Source organism: Desmodus rotundus, chromosome 9 (assembly GCF_022682495.2).
Source record: "Desmodus rotundus isolate HL8 chromosome 9, HLdesRot8A.1, whole genome shotgun sequence".
Taxonomy (NCBI): domain Eukaryota; kingdom Metazoa; phylum Chordata; class Mammalia; order Chiroptera; family Phyllostomidae; genus Desmodus; species Desmodus rotundus.
The window spans coordinates 56,819,379-56,833,292 of record NC_071395.1 but is presented as its reverse complement, the minus strand read 5'-3'; the positions used below and the strand labels follow the sequence as shown (position 1 = coordinate 56,833,292).

Genomic DNA, 13,914 nt, shown 5'->3' with positions numbered 1-13,914 from the left:
TCTCTGCTTCCGCGAAACTTCCTGGGCCTGCTCTGTGGACTGGAGAATCTCGCCTGGGTGCGCAAACCTCAGTAAAGCTCTGTACTGCCTAATTTTGTGGCTGATTGGCATTTCTTCCTTGGCGGAGCCTAAGAAAGCCTTTCAATAAATAAATAAATAAATAAATAAATAAATAAAATCTTTAAAAAAATAAAAGTAGTGGTGTTGGGAACTGCCTTGCCTGGTTTCAGACATTGTAACCCCCCATGGCTAAGGCTGAGTGAGAGACCTTGAGACCCTAAGCCACTAAGGAGACAAAGCTCATCTCCCTGGCAGGAGCACCACTTCTGCCCACTTTACTTCACCCTCCCTGGCCGCCAGTGCATGATTGGTTAGCCAATAATGGGTAAGATTCCTCAAGGGAGGGACAACCTAAAACAGGCATGGTCACGAGGGGGCCCTGAGGGAAGGACTTGGGGGCTATGGAGAAAGGAGGTGATGGACCCTCGCCCCTTGACTTTGATATGACTTGAGTCCTCATTCTGTCGGCAAGAATTCTCCTAATCTTTTGGCTGCCTTACTTCCCCTGCTCAACCTAAGCCTGAAACAATGCTGGAGGTGGGTACCGCCCTGGGCTAAAAAGGGTGGGTTCCCCAGGGCAATCAGGCCTAAGAAAGAATGCATAAAATCCTGTGAAACCTGCTTTGCTAATACCCTCAATTTAAATGATAAGGGTCCAAGCATGAAATGAGTTTGTTTCCCCAAAGTTTTATGGTCCTTTAGCTATCTGACCCTCACTCACAATAAGCCCTCAGAGTTCTTTGAATTTGATTATTACTTCCTGAGAATGATTGATGAGCTTTCCATATATGCCCTGTATTCCTATGCAAATTAAGCTAATAAAAGCCTGTCGAGGCAAGGATCGGGGTGCTCTCCTCTTGAGAGAGTGGCCATGCTGTCCCTTTTCCTCCACAGGACTCGTAGTCCATGTGAATTTGTCTCATCTCAGCCACAACGCTGCAGACACTGCTTGCTGGTGACCGCATCATAGTGGTACCCTGACAGGTGTGGCTCAATTGGTTGGGTGTTGTCCCACAAAGCAACAGGTCACTGGTTTGATACCAGGTCAGGGCACATGCCTGAGTTGCAGGTTCGGTCCCTTTTGTTGGGGCACATATACAAGAGGCAACTAATCAATGTTTCTCTCTCACATCAGTGTTTCTCTCCCTCTCTTCCTCCCTTCCCCCTCCCTAAAAAATAAATAAATAAAATTTTAAAAGTAGAGGCAAACACCTACTGTGTACTAAATATACTGTGTTCTAAAGTGATTCTGAGAAAATGCAGACAATTGTAATTGAATAAAAATAAATTAATTAATTTAAAAAAATTAAAAAAATAAAATGATTCTGTATTCACTTAATACTAATAACAACTCCAAATTAGGTAGGTAGTTATTCTGTTTTATAGATGACAACACAGTGAAAGAGAGATCACATACTTGTCCAAGTTCTCACCATTATCTGGACAGAGCTAGGGTTTGAAACCAGGCTAGATAACTCAGAGCTCTGTTCTTAGCAGCCATAATATGCTACCTTTATTCAAAATAGTCCAGTGAGCCTTGCCTTCTGATATTCATGCCCTTGTGTATTTCCCCTCTATTATATAATCAAGAGCATATTGTTAAACTGATGGTGTATGTGACTTCTGAGGTTAGGGAGTGTGTGTGGCTTCTGCCTTGTCTTGATTAGATCACACAGTCCAGGAGAAGCCAGCTGCCATGCTGTGGGATGCTCAAGCAACCCTTTGGAGAGATCCACATGGTGAGAAACTGAGGTCCCTGCTCAACAGCCAGCATGTCATCCATGCAAGAGAGCTCGCTCTTTCTTTTTTAAGATTTTATTTATTTTTAGAGAGAGGGAGAGGGAGGGAAAGAAGGAGAGAACCATCAACGTATTCTTGCCTCTCACATGCTCCGTACTGGGGACCTGGTCTGCAACCCAGGCATGTGACCTGACTGGGAATGGAACCGGCAACCCTTTGGTTGCAGGTCGGTGCTCAGTCCACTGAATTACACCAGCCAGGGCTCAAGAGAGCTCTCTTGAAAGCACATCCTCCAGTCCCAGTCACACTTTCAGATGACACAGCCTCAGCTGACATGTTACTAACCTTGTGAGACCCCATGCCACAACCACCCAGCTAAGCCTCTCCCAAAGTCCTAAACCATTAAAACTATGAAATAACAAATGTGTGTTGTTTTTCTAACCTACTTGTAATGCAGCTGACACAATAGATAGCTAATATAATAGCCAACACTTCAGTAGTCTCACTCTGTGCCTGGCACTATTTTGAATATTTTATGTACATGCATTCACTTAACAGACCATCTAATGTTGGGATAGTACTGTTTTAAGCTCCATTTTGAAGAAGAGAGGAAACTGAGGCATAGAGAGATCCCATGGCTTGAGAGAGGAGGTATGAGGACAATAGTTCCCCAGGATGGCTAGGACTACAGTTGGCCTTAAACCTGCCCCAATCATGGTCTATTTTGAATTTTGCCAGGGGCTGACAATGAGTACTGCTCCCATGAGTTACAATCCTCTCACCTGTTCAAATTTGCACAGAAGCCAACCCCCCTCTGCCATCTCTCCTCTTGCACATATATATATTATATATGCATATGTGTAATGCATATGCACCTACGTAAGACACACACACATATATAAAATACAGAGAGAGAGAAAGGTAATACCCACACATTACTTTTTCTGAATCATATGTTGCAGACATTATGTGTGACTTTGCCTTTTACTAAGAACAAGGACATTCTGCCCAGCTTGTGTGGCTCAGTGGATTGAGCACTGGCCTGCGAACCAAAGGTTGCTGGTTCGATTCCCAGTCAGGACACATGCCTGGGGTTCCAGCCAGGTCCCCAGTGAGGGGCACATGAGAGGCAACCATTCATTGATGTTTCTCTCCCTTTCTTTCTCCCTCCCTTCCCCCTCTGTCTATAAATAAGTAAGTAAATAAATAAATAAAATCTTAAAAACAAGGACATTCTCTTACACAACCACAGTACAGTTAGCAACAGGAAACTCAACCCTAACTCAACCCTGATATAATACAGTTCTCTAACCTACAGTCCCTACTCCAGTTCCTTCATCTGTGCCCATCATGCCCTCACAGCCACACTTTCCTGCGAGGTCCCATCCAGAGCCTCTTGTTGCCTTGCATTGTTGTGTCTCTTGTAACTTGGAACTGTTCCATGCTTCTCCTTTGGTCTTCACGACATCAACATTTTTGAAGTATACGCACCAGTTATCTGTAGAATGTCCTTCCCTTGATGTTGTCTGATATTTTCTCCTGATTGTGTATGTTTGGCAGTGCTGCTGTGTCCTTCTCTGGAAATGACATCAGGAGGCACACAACATTGGCTTGCCCCTCACTAACACCATTAACTGTGATGTTTAAATTTCATTTTTTGTTGTAGCATAATTGACATATAACATTATATTAGTGTCAGGTATACAACATAATGTTCAATGCTTGTAGGTATATATGTATATATATTTTTTATCCTCACTCTAGGACATGCTCATTGACTTTGGAGAGAGGGGAAGGGAGGGAGACAGCAAGGAAGAGAAATATCTATGTGAGACAGAAACATCGATCAGTTGCCTGCCCTGTGTGCCCCAACTGGGACCAAACACCAAACCCAGTCGTGTACGCTGACCAGGAATCAAACCTGAGACATTTCAGTTTTGCGGGATGATGCTCCAACCAACTGAGCCACACCAGCCAGGGCAATACTTGTATATATTGTAAAATGCTCACCACAATGAGTCAAGTTAACATCCTTCACCTCATAGTCACAATTTTCTTTCTTGTGATGAGAGCTTTTAAGATCTACTCTTTTAGTATATTTCAAATAAGCAATAGAGTAAGTATTATTATAGAAAAATATGTATATAATCACCTTTATGTTACATCCTCATGACTTATTTATTTTGTAACTGGAAATTGGTCTCTTTTGACCTAATTGTGATTCTTTTAATCACTTAACATGAATAATGGATGATCAGTGCTATCAGGGGGAAGCACAGGAGCTGGAAGAGCCCAGACAAGAGACCAGTGCCATCAGGTAAGGCTTCCTGGGGCAGGAGCCCTGAGGCTGAGTGGTGCCAAGGTTATCCAGACAAAGAGGTATGGAATGGGTGACCCAGCTTGGGGGAGGAGCCTGAAAAATGCACTATAGCCTGGGACATGTGTCTGTTTCTTCCTAATGAGCCCAGCGAGAGACTGAGGCTATGTATGTGGGCACCCCAAGAGAGGCTGCTGGGCCTCTCTCCAGGCCATGGCCCCACCACCCCAGCAGCTAGCTCATCATGACCTTTTCTGCCAGTCTCTGGTCACGTTGTGGTCACCAGGACAGGTCAGCCCTAGGGCAGAAGCTTCAGAGGCTCAGGGCACTGATGACTCAGACTCTGGGTTGAGGCTTCAGAAGGGAGTGGAATAGCCAGTGCTGCTGAGACGCCCTGCCTATCTGCACCCAATCTCCCAGCCCTCCCAGCCGGGGAGCCTGTGTGTGTGTGAGCGTGCTAAGGAAAGAATAATAAGGCTGTGTGCACATTTATTTAGCACTCACCTTTATACCATCAGGCATGCACAGGCTCTATCTCACGTCTTTCTCAAACTGGCCTTGAACAGGAGAACACTCCTTTCCCTTTTGAAATGAGGAAACTAAGGTTCTGATTCATTCAGACACTGAGTCGAAGACCCACAGCTTTCAAGGGCCAAGATTTGAACCTAGTTCTCTCTAGTTCTAAATCACTGAATCTCTAGTTTTGAACGAACAGTGCCTTTCCGTTTCCCCAAACTCAAAAAGCCTAAACAGCATAGCTGGAGAAGTCTCCCTTCCCTGGTCATGTGTCCACACAAACTTTGTTTGAGAATGTTTATCCAGGTTTATTCATAATCACTTTTGAGGTTTTTTGTATATTTAAACATTGTCATTTAAAAAATTGTTATGGACTGAGCCTGGGCTGGTGTGGCTCGGTGAATTGAGCATCGCCTGTAACCAAAAGGTCGTTGGTTCAATTCCCAGTCAGAACACATGCCTGAGTTGTGGGTCAGGTCCATGGTTGGGGGTGTGCAAGAGGCAACCAGTCGACATTTCTCTCCCTCTCTTTCTCCTTCTCCCTAAAAATAAATAAATAAAATCTTTTAAAAAATTGTTATGGACTGAATTTTTTTTTAATTAGGATACATTTTTTTTACTTTTCAGTTTACTTATAAGTTCATGATGTGCTGGGAAATACGGGAAAAGGAAAAAAGCAGGAATTGAGCACTTTTCTCTCAGGTAAATTACATATCTTAAAATGGCAAATTTTGTTCTAGAATGGTCAGGGAAATGTTACCCTTACAATGATTTTAAAAACCCAACCCAACCCAACCCAACCCAACCCAACCCAACCCTGTTTCTTTCTAATTAAGTTTCATACTCCTTCCCACAATCCCAATAGACATGCATTTCATAAGAGAAAAGATGGGGACTTTGTTGTTCAAATACAACCCGCTATGTGAAGACCAGGGATTTAGGATAAAAGAATAAGTACCACTACAATGTTGTAGGGGCATGGAAAAGCAGAGAAGAAGTGCAATTCAGGAGAGAAAGAAGCCAAAAGCATTAACAAGAATCTTGCACTGGGAGACATACCAGGTACTTCTGAAAGGCTAGAGCCCTGTAGTGGAATAATGTGTTTTTTTTTCAAAGGTTCCAGAATCGACAAAACATGGTTGGACTGAATATTTGTATCCCCCTTCCGACATTGAAGCGCTAACCCTCCAGTGTGATGGTATTTGGAGGTGGGGCCTTTGGGAGTGATTAGGGTGTGAGGTTGGGACTGGTGGAACTGGTGGACATGATGGAACTGGTGCCCTTAGTAAAAGAGACTCTGTCTCTCTTCACCACATGAAGACACAGAGAGAAGGTGGCTCTTTGCAAGCATTGTTCCTAAGCTTTTGCTACTATAAACCATATAGCAATAAATAATCTTTCAGGTTGTCATTTTATACCTGTACAATTATACCTGTAGGAGGAATTTCCCAAAGTAGAATTACATCAAAAAGGATGTATATTTGTTAATTTTGATAAATGTTACCAAATTGCCTCTGGAGTTGGGCCAATATGCACTGGTACCAACAGTGTATGACAGCATTTATTTCCCCTCAGCATTGCCAATAAATTATCTTATTAAACTTCTGGATTTTTGGAACCAGCATGGCAGCACTGCCCACAGGGGTCAGAAGTCACCATGCTGATGGTGATATGGAGGGTAAGTTCCATTCGGACCCAGGCAGTGACCCAGGCCCCAGTGTTTGGGCCAATGGTGGGGGGTGTGCCTGGCTTTCCTCCAACCATTGGGGCCTTTCCTCACCTTGTAATTGAAAGCAGATCCAGCTGCCTACCACTACGAAAGTCAGTACTTAACAGGCAGGTGATGATGCGTAGAGGTGTCCAAGTTTTTGGCATCTCTGGGCCACACTGGAAGAAGAAGAGTTGTCTGGAGCCACACATTAAATACATTGCGACTGGTAATCACACACAAAAAAATCAAATAATGATTTAAGTAAATTTTATGACTTTGTGTTGGGCCGCATTCACAGACATCCTGGGCTGCATTCAGTCCTCAGGCCTCAGGTTGGACAGCCCTGAAAGGAAAGTGGTTTATTTTCAGGTGCCAGCAACCTGGAAGATGGGGACTCACATCTCAAAGCCCATCTCCTGGGAAGATGGGGACTCACGTGTCAAAGTCCTTCTCCCCCTCTCAGTGGAAGCATGGGGTTTTATAAGGAGGGAGAGGGGAACAGAACAAAGAGATCAAGGGAGAGGTTGCAAAGCTCTTTACGCGCAGACAGGCATGGTCCATTCAGATAACGCAAGTGATGGTCCAGTGTGCGTCATCCTGGCTTCATATCATGCTGTTTTGTTTCTTTTTAAAGATTTTATTTATTTATTTTTAGACAGAGGGGTATGGAGGGAGAAAGAGAGGGAGAGAAACATCAGTCGGTTGCCTTTTGCAGGCGCCCTAACCAGAGACTGGCCAGCAACCCAGGCATGTGCCTTGACTGGAAATTGAACCAGCAACCTTTTGCTTTGCAGGACAACGTTCAACCAACTGAGCCATGGTGGTCAGGGCACATCTTCCTGGTTCTACATCATTCTGGTTCCACAGTCGAAGGTCAGCAAATCTCCCAGAGCTGGGATGCCTATAGGTCTGAGTCTATATCTGCTGAAGTTGTTCCTAGAATTTTTATACAAACATGCTGTTTATCTACAAGCTACATATTAGTCAGAGCCCGCACTTACAAAAACAAGGTCAGTAGAAGGGTGGGGTGGGTAACAATTTCCTACCATTACAGTTGTCCACTGTTATAACCTCCTTGTGGTCTCACCCTCCGTTGCCCAAGGGTATGGCATCCAAAACCGGCCAGCCCAGCCAAGATGACGCACCTGCTTCCACACCACTTAAAGATTACCAGAACATCCCTGGAACTGAAAAGGCTGATGATGCCGTGAAAAGACACTTGTCTTTGGAAATGGCCAACCAGAAATAGAAGCTAAAAATCAAGCAACGGCAGTTGATGAACAAAGTATCCCTGAGGAAACCAGCTCCCTCCAGGCTCGAATTGTTGCCTTGACTGTCAGGTTTGCAATTAGGACGAATTAGCAGAATCATCGGAAGGACAAAGCCCACAGGCTACCTGCTGATGAACACTAACCAGAGCCATAGATGCTCAGAATCCCCTGTAAGACCAACTGTAATGTCCTCGAGAAGACGTGCAAGGAGCTGGGGATTGAGTACACCTTTCTCCTTCTGTGCTACCCAGAAACGCACTGCCACTGGGTGACTAAGAAGGCTCTGTGTATTTGGATAGCCCAGGAGGCTCAAAAGCTGAAGAAGCAAAACAGGGCCTTAAGAGCTGCAGCAGCAGCCCAGAAACAAGGTCAGAGGAACCCAGAGAGCCCTTCTAAACCTGGACCAGAGGCAATCATGGAAAACTAACCAATAAATTTTGTTAAAAATAAATAACAACAACAATAACAACCTTCTGGATTTCCTGTCAATCTGATAGGTGAAAAATGCCATTTCACAGTTTTAATTTTCATCTTAGTACTAAGATTTTTTCCCCAAATGTTTAATAGCCATTTGTTTTTCCTTTGAAATACAATTGAAAAAATTGGCATGGCCCTGGCCAAGTAGCTCAGTTGGTTAGAGCATCATCCTGACATGCCAAGGTTGCAGGTTCAATCCCCAGTCAGGGCACATGCAAGAAGCAACCGTGGAATGCACAAAATAAGGGGAACAATGAGTCAATGTTTCTCTCTCACTCTCAAATCAGTCAATCAATAAAATTTTAAAATTGGTATATTGTTCTTTTTGTGATTGTCTTCAAGAAGCTCTTTTTTCTTTTTCTTTTATTTATTGGGGTGACACTGGTTAAGAATATACAGGGTTCAGGTACACGATTCCACCACACATCATCTGTACACTGTGTTGTGTGTTCACCACAAGTCAAGTCTCCTTCTATCACCATTTATCTCCCCATATCCTTTTATACCTCCCCTCCCCTTCCCCCAATCACCACAGTTTGTCCATGGCATTGAGTTTTCTTCTCTCTCTCATTAATTTTTGCTTAATCTCCTCACCATCCCAGAAGCTCTTTATAAGGCAAATTAAATTCTTGTGATATGAATCACAAGCTTTTCCCCCCAGTTTGTCATTTGTCCCTGACTTTGCTGTTAATGTTTTTGCCATACAGAAATTTTATGTGTGTGAAAGAGAAAGAGCAAACATATCCTTTTTCTTTTTTTTTTTATGGCTTCTGCATTTTAAGTCACAAAAAGTTCTTCCTCATTGCAAGCTGATAAAGGGATTCTCCTTTTTTTTTTCTTGCAGACCACTATGCCTTTATTTTTATGCTTAATTATTTGATTCAAATTACAATGTTTTAATGAACCAGGTATACCATCTCCCTAACCAATGACTTCTAATAGTGACACTAGAAATAGCCCAAGTGGTTCAACTTTAAGAAAAAGCCATAGAGTACTCTTCCTTTGCACTTCCAAATCACAAATTGTTTTAAGGACGTGCTTAGTGACCCAGGAAAGTATATAGGTGTGTTAAATGAGAAATACAGGCATTCAAGTTATGTATCCATTGGCACTCCAATTTTTCTTTCTACATGTGTTTATGAGAAATGAGACTGGTGAGAAGCCCACAAATGGGTGAATAATCTCAGGCAGAGTTTCTGTGGGCACATTCGTTCATTCGTGAAGATATTTGTTGATGCTTCCATCACAAAAGAGTGGCAACTATGCATCCCTGAATGGAAGTCCACATCACCACTGATGACGTTGCCTTGCTGAAAAGAATCAAACCTGAATCAGGTAAAATGTCTGGAAGGTCCAGTTTCCAAAAAATGTCCAAAATAGTAGCTATGAGTCACATGTAGCTGTTGAACATTTGAAATGGGGCCAGTCCAAATTCAGATGTGCTCTGAATGTAAACTATACACCAGATTTGGAAGACCTGAAAAAAAGAATGCAAACTACCTAACTTTTAAAATATTGATTGCATGTTGAAATAATCAAATTGTTTGGATGTGTTGGGTTAAAATTAAATGATTAAAATCAATTTCATCTTTTAAAAAATCTCTTTAAAGTGCTTACTAGAAAATTTAAACTTATACAGTGACTCGCATTCCGGGCTCACAGTGTTTTTGTTTTCAGCCTGGGCCTAGGGCTATCTACCAATTTTTAGGGAACACGAATAAGAGGGGACTATGACAAATGAGACCACAGGGGTGAGGTCAGCAAAATCCAAACTGTGGGAGACGCAACAAGACAAATCTGTCTTCTTTAACAAATAAATTGAAAAAACAGCGAGAAAATTTTTAGATCAAAGAGATTTTAAAAACATTTCAACCAAATGCAATGTATGGACATTGTGGGATCCTGATTCAATCCATCGCTAAAATAATAAAACAAAACAAATTATAACATTTATAAGACAATTATAAACTTGAACACTTCCTGGACATTTTATGATTTTAAGTTTTTAAAGTATAGTAATGTTATCACGGAAATTTTAAAAATAAATAGTCCTTATTCCCTAGAATTCATACATATTCAAATATTTGCAAATGATGAACTGGCTGCTTTGAAGTAAATGTTTTAAAACAATCCAGTTAGCCAGGAAGTGGGAACACAGGAGGAGATGACACAGGATTGAGCTGACAGTTGTTCATGTTTTACAATCTACTTTTTTTTGTTCTGGAAAAATATTCATCATATAAAATTTACTGTTTTTACCAATTTTCTTTTTTAAAAACAATTTTCGAGTGGTATTAAGTACATTTCTGTACTTTTTTTTGCTTAAAATCCTCAAAAATAAAAGATTTAAATAAAAATCGTGCCTTGGCTGGGTAGCTCAGTTGTTTCGAGTGTCTTCCCAGAACACCAGGTTGCAGGTTGGATTCCTTGTCAGAGCACATACAAGAACTAATCAATAAATGCATAAATGTGTGGAACAACTAGTGGATGTTTCCATCTCTCTCTCCCCCACTCCCTCTCTCAAATCAATCAAAAAAACGTTTAAATATTAAAAATTGTGAATAAGCAAATGGTGATCAAAATAAAATATATAGGTAAATTAGCCCTGGCTGGTGTGGCTCAGTGAATTGATTGCCAGCCTGTGAACCAAAGGGTCACCAGTTCAATTCCCAGTCAGGACACATGCCTGGGTTGCAGGCCAGGTCCCCAGCAGGGGCTGCGCAGGAGGCAACCACCCATTGATGTTTCTCTCCCTTTCTTTCTCCCTCCCTTTCCCTCTCTAAGAAATAAATAAATAAAATCTTAAAAGAAAAGATTTTAAAAATTTTAATAAAAATAAAATATATAGGTAAATTAATATTGAGTTCCCAGGAGGGCTAATGCAGCGATTTTTATTTAAAGAGATTATATTCTCTTATTTATAAGAGATTTTTATTCTCTTTTTAGTGTCTTAAATTTCTATAACTAATATGCTACGTTTAGAGATATTTAAGGTAACAATAAGAAAAAGCTAAAGATGTCACTTTTTCAGGACCATTCCTTCACTGATGTCCCACTTCAGGCGCTGCTCCTGGATTTGGCCCGGGGAGAAGCGCCCTCTCGTGGCCCATCTGAGAACGCTCTGGAGCGTTCCTTTCCTGCAGTCCTGGGCTGCTGGAAGGGACGATGCTCCTGGTGGCTGTGCGCCCTTTTGCGCGCCTCCTGAGCGCCGACGGGGCACCCATAGCGGCCTGGAGGACTTGTCCTAGAAGATGAGAGGCTCAGAGGAGAAACCAAAGGGGAACTGTAGAGATGATGAGTAACTACTTTCTTCCTCTTCCTTCTACCCCTCCTCTTTCCCTCCCTCTTCTCCTCCCTCCACCTTCCTCCTTTTTTTTTAGTCCATCTCATTTGATAGCACTTCATTCATTCCTCCATCAAACATTTACTGAGCATCTTCTGTGTGCCAGGCCCTGTTCCAAGCACTGAGGACAAAAGTCCTTGCCCCAGTGGAACTGACACAATTACTGTGTGAGGTAGACAGAATAAACAAGTAAAGACAATACACAGCGTGCTATGTGGTGATAAGTGCTAGGGAGCAAAATAAATCCAAGAAGGGAGATACCAAAGGGGGGATGCACGCAATTTTAAATAGAGTGTTTAGAAACAGAGTCATTAAGAAGAAAGAGTTTGCCCTGGCTGGTGTGGCTCAGTTGGTTGGGTGGCATTCTTCAGAGAAAGGTCACCCCTTGGATTCCTGGTCAGGGCACGGGCCTGTGTTGTGGGATCGGTCCCTGTGTATGAGAAGCAACAGAACAATGTTTCTCTCTCATGTCCTTGTTTCTCTCCCTCTCTTTTTTCCCTGCCTTCCTCTTTGTCTAAAAATAAATAAAATATTTTTTAAAAGGAGAAGAAGAGGGAGTTTGAGGAGCATTCGAGATCTTCTTTCCTGGCATATATAATCAGTGTGACTCATCTAAACTCATAAAAACTCTCAAAAGAAGAAGGAGAGGGAGAAGGGGAAGGAGGAGTTTGATCAGGGAAGTGGAGGATGTGAATGGGTAAGTCAGGCAGATACCTGGGAGAAGAACTCCCTGGCCAGAGTGAATGGCCAGTGTGAAGGCTGTGAGGCAGGGACGGGCCTAATGTGTTTGGAACATTAAGGCTGCCAATGGGTGCAGGGAGAGGAAGAGAGAGAATAACAAGCAAATGCATCATGTTAAGATTTTGGAAGCCCTGGCTGGTGTGACTCAGTGGACTGAGTGCCAGCCTGAGAACCAAAGGTTGAACCCAGTCAGGGTACATGCCTGGGTTGTAGGCCAGGTCCCCAGCAGGGGTTGTGCAAGAGGCAACCACACACTGATGTTTCTCTTCCTCTTTCCCTTCCTTCCCCTCTCTCTAAAAATAAATAAATAAAATCTTTAAAAAAAATAGGTTTTGCAAATTTAGGTGAGGAAGATGTACGTGTGTGTGTGTGTGTGTGTAGAGAAAGAGAGAAGGAGAAACAGATGGAAGGAGGGGGGTACAATAGATATTATTGTAGATAGATACAATAGATATTGTTGTTTTTTGAGAATCAACCCCATAACTCTTTCATATTCTTAAATTCTTCAATTTATATTTCCTGAGGGAAAGTACTTTCTCTTACAGAGGGTTTCTCTACTCTGTCACTGTTGACATTTGGACTGGACAATTCTTTGCTGTTGAAGGCTGCCTTGTGCATGGTACAATTTTTAGCATCTCTGGCCTGTACCCACTAGATGTCAGCAGCACACACACCCAGAAGTGTCTTCAGACATTGCTAACTGTCCCCTGGATGACAGCACTGTCCCCAGTTGAAGACCATTGCTTATATAACCACAGTGCAAGGGTTACAAGCAGAAAATCTAATATTGATGGGACATTGCTACCTAAACTACACATCTTATTCAAGTTTTATCAGTTGTTCAGTGATGTCTTTTATAGCGATTTTTATTTTCTGGTCCCTGGTCCAATCCAGGATCACGTATCACGTTTGGACATCGTGCTTTTTTTAAACTTGCTTTCCTCTGGAACAGTCTTTCTCCTTTTTTTGTCTTTCATGACACTGACATTTTTGAAGGTTATAGGCTAGTCATTTTGTAGAATGGTTTTTGTTTGGCTTTGTCTGACTTATCCTCATGGTTAGATTCAGGTTACGCATCTTCGGGAGGAACGCCACACTGTGAAGGTGTTTTCCTTTGTGCCTTCTATCAGGAAGGGCAAGATAGTCATTTGCCCCATTCCTGGTAATTTTCACCTTGACCACTTGGTTAAAGCCCTGCCTGTTTCTCCTCAAAACAATAATGAAGTTATTGTTTTCCCCTTTGTATTTAATATGTGGCACATACATAGAAGCTACCCCAATAAGCTGTTCCTCATGAAAATTCCACCCACTAGTTTCAGCATCCATTGACGATTCTTGCCTGAATCAATTGTCCTGATTGGTTATTGTTAGTAGCTGTTTTAGATAAATACTGGATAAGGACTGTTAAATAAACAAACAAACAAAAACACATTCAGAGCCAAAATTGTTTCTAAAAGAAAGGGTTTACTGAGCCACAGGTTAGCCCGAAAAAAGGACCTGAGGCATTTGGTTTAATCCACCAGGTGCAGGGCTAGGTGGGGAAGGAAGACAAGCTGGTCCACTGTCCTGGAGTCCAGGGGATCTTTTACACATTATGTTTGGGGAAGAAAAGATGTAAGTTTTTCTGAAAGAATTTGCTTTGCTTACAGATAAGGAGGGGCAGGACAAAGTGAAGTGGGGGCAGTTCTATGATGGGAACACAGTCTGTAAGGAAAAGAAATTTACTACTTTTGAAAAT

The 13,914-nt window shown here is 42.3% G+C and overlaps 1 pseudogene; it reads left to right on the top strand.

Moving 5' to 3' along the window:
* Positions 1 to 6,290: 6,290 nt before the first annotated feature.
* Positions 6,291 to 8,042, top strand: LOC112304989 (small ribosomal subunit protein uS15m-like; annotated as a pseudogene).
* Positions 8,043 to 13,914: the final 5,872 nt, after the last annotated feature.